We start from the raw sequence: 3088 nt of genomic DNA on the forward strand, positions 1-3088 counted from the left end.
TGCTTCATACCAACAATCTCCGTGGATCGACCCTTACTCACGTAAGGTATTACTTGGACGACCCAGTGCACTTGCTGGTTAGTTGTACGGAGTTGTGACTAAGTGTGATTCACGTTTGAGAGCGCTACCAAGTTTTTGGTGCCATTGTTGATGATCACAATTTTGTGCACCAAGTTTTTGGCGCCGTTGCCAGGGATTGTTCGAGTATGGACAACTGACGGTTCGTCTTGTTGCTTAAATTAGGTAATTTTCTTTTTATTTTTCTTTCCAAAAAGTTTTCAAAAATATTTTTCAAAATTTTTTCTTTGTTTTCGAAAAATTATTCAAAATTTTTAAGAATGAATTCTAGTGTTTCATAAAGTATGTTGAAGCTTGGCTGGCTGTAAAGCCATGTCTAACTCAATTGGATTGAGGCTTCAAAACTATCAGTATAGAGGCAAGTTAATTGGAATATCAATTGTTACATGCCTGATTTATATCTTCTAAAGCTTGCTGGCTATTAAGCCATGCCCAACCCTTGGATTGGAGCTTTAGACTAACATTGAAAGATTCCTGGAATTCTTATTAAAAATTTTGAATTTCTTAATTTCTTTTTCCTATATGTTTTTTTCTTTGAAAAAAATAAAAGAAAATACAAAAAAATCATAAAATCATAAAAACCAAAAATATTTTGTGTTCTTGTTTGAGTTTTGTGTCATGTTTTAAGTTTGGTGTCAATTGCATACTCATATTGTTCTTGCATTTTTTTTCGAAAAACTTGTGCATTCATGGTGTTCTTCATGATCTTCAAGTTGTTCTTAGTAAGTCTTCTTGTTTGATCTTGATGTTTTCTTGTTTTGTATTTTTTGTTGTTTATCATATGCATTTTTCGTTTGTTAGAGTCCAAGCATTAAAGATTTCTAAGTTTGGTGTCTTGCATGTTTTCTTTGCATCAAAATTTTTCAAAAATATGTTCTTGATGTTCATCATGATCTTCAAGGTGTTCTTGGTGTTCATCTTGACATTCATAGTGTTCTTGCATGCATCATTGGTTTTGATCCAAAATTTTCATGTTTTGGGTCATATTTGTGTTTTTCTCTCTCATCATTAAAAATTTAAAAATTAAAAAATTAAAAAAATATATCTTTTTCCTTATTTCTCTCAAAAATTCGAAATTTTGGGTTGACTTGGTCAAAAATTTTTAAAATAAGTTGTTTACTTGTTAGTCAACTCAAAATTTCAATTTTAAAAATCTTATCTTTTCAAAACCTTTTCAAAACTCAAATCTTTTTCATTTTTTTATATATTTTCGAAAATTTCTTTTAAATTGATTTTCAAAATCTTTTTTTTATCTTTATGTCATAATTTTCGAAATTACACTAACAATTAACGTGATTGATTAAAAAATTTGAAGTTTGTTACTTTCTTGTTAAGAAAGGTTCAATCTTTAAATTCTAGAATCATATCTTTTAGTTTCTTGTTAGTCAAGTAATTAATTTTAATTTTAAAAATTAAATCTTTTCTAACCATATCTTTTTAATCATATCTTCTTATCATATCTTTTTTAAAATTTTATCTTTTTCAAAAATTTGATTTCAAAATATCTTATCTAACTTCTTATCTTTTTATCTTTTCAAATTTGATTTTCAAATCTTTTTCAACTAACTATTTGACTTTTTGTTTGTTTCTTATCTTTTTCAAAACCACCTAACAACTTTTCTCTCTCTAATTTTCGAAAATACCTCCCTCTTTTTTAAAAATTCTTTTTAATTAATTAATTGTTTTAAATTTTAATTTTATCTTCCCTTTTATTTTCAAAAATTATTTAACTCCTTTTCAAAATTTAATTTCAAAAATCTATCCCTCTCTCATCTTTTTCTATTTATTTATTTATTTACTAACACCTCTCTTCACCTCTCTTCATCTCAAGTCACTGCCCCTATCCTTACCTTTGTGTTTGGATTCTCCTTTCTTTATTCCCTTCTTCTTCTACTAATAATAAGGAACCTCTTTACTGTGACATAGAGGATTCCTCTTCTTTTTTTTTTTGTTCTCTTCTCTTTCATATGAGCAGGAACAAGGAAAAAGACATTCTTGTTGAAGCTGATCCAGAACCTGAAAGGACTCTGAAGAGGAAACTAAGAGAAGCTAAATTACAACAATCCAGAGACAACCTTGCTGAAATTTTTGAACAAGAAAAGGAGATGGCAGCCGAACCCAACAACAATAATGCAAGAAGGATGCTTGGTGATTATACTACACCTACTTCCAAGTTTGATGGAAGAAGCATCTCAATTCCTGCCATTGGAGCAAACAATTTTGAGCTGAAACCTCAACTAGTTGCTCTAATGCAACAGAACTGCAAGTTTCATGGACTTCCCTCAGAAGATCCCTACCAGTTTTTAACCTGCAGATCTGTGAGACTGTTAAGACTAATGGAGTAGATCCTGAAGTCTACAGGCTCATGCTTTTCCCTTTTGCTGTAAGAGACAGAGCTAGAACATGGTTAGATTCTCAACCTAAAGATAGCCTGGACTCCTGGGATAAGCTGGTCACGGCCTTCTTGGCTAAGTTCTTTCCTCCTCAAAAGCTGAGCAAGCTTAGAGTGGATGTTCAGACCTTCAAACAAAAAGATGGTGAATCCCTCTATGAAGCTTGGGAAAGATACAAACAGATGACCAAAAGATGTCCTTCTGACATGTTCTCAGAATGGACCATGATAGACATATTCTATTATGGTCTATCTGAGTTCTCTAAGATGTCATTGGACCATTCTGCAGGTGGATCCATTCACCTAAAGAAAATGCCTGTAGAAGCTCAAGAACTTATTGACATGGTTGCAAATAACCAGTTCATGTACACTTCTGAGAGGAATTCCGTGAATAATGGGACGCCTCAAAGGAATGGAGTTCTTGAGATTGATGCTCTGAATGCCATATTGGCTCAGAAAAAAATGTTGGCTCAGCAAGTCAACATGATTTCCCAAAGTCTGAATGGATGGCAAAATGCATCCAACAGTACTAAAGAAGCATCTTCTGAAGAAAAAGCTTATGATCCTGATAACCCTGCAATAGCAGAGGTAAATTACTTAGGTGAACCTTATGGAAAC

General features: G+C 32.0%; 1 non-coding gene across 1 annotated transcript; it reads right to left on the reverse strand.

Moving 5' to 3' along the window:
- Positions 1-2575: 2575 nt before the first annotated feature.
- LOC130958881 (small nucleolar RNA R71) lies at positions 2576-2679 on the reverse strand. The gene has a single exon (XR_009077984.1). It is a non-coding gene; the product is annotated as a small nucleolar RNA R71 (small nucleolar RNA).
- Positions 2680-3088: the final 409 nt, after the last annotated feature.

The sequence above is a fragment of the Arachis stenosperma genome, chromosome 10 (assembly GCF_014773155.1).
Source record: "Arachis stenosperma cultivar V10309 chromosome 10, arast.V10309.gnm1.PFL2, whole genome shotgun sequence".
NCBI lineage: Eukaryota > Viridiplantae > Streptophyta > Magnoliopsida > Fabales > Fabaceae > Arachis > Arachis stenosperma.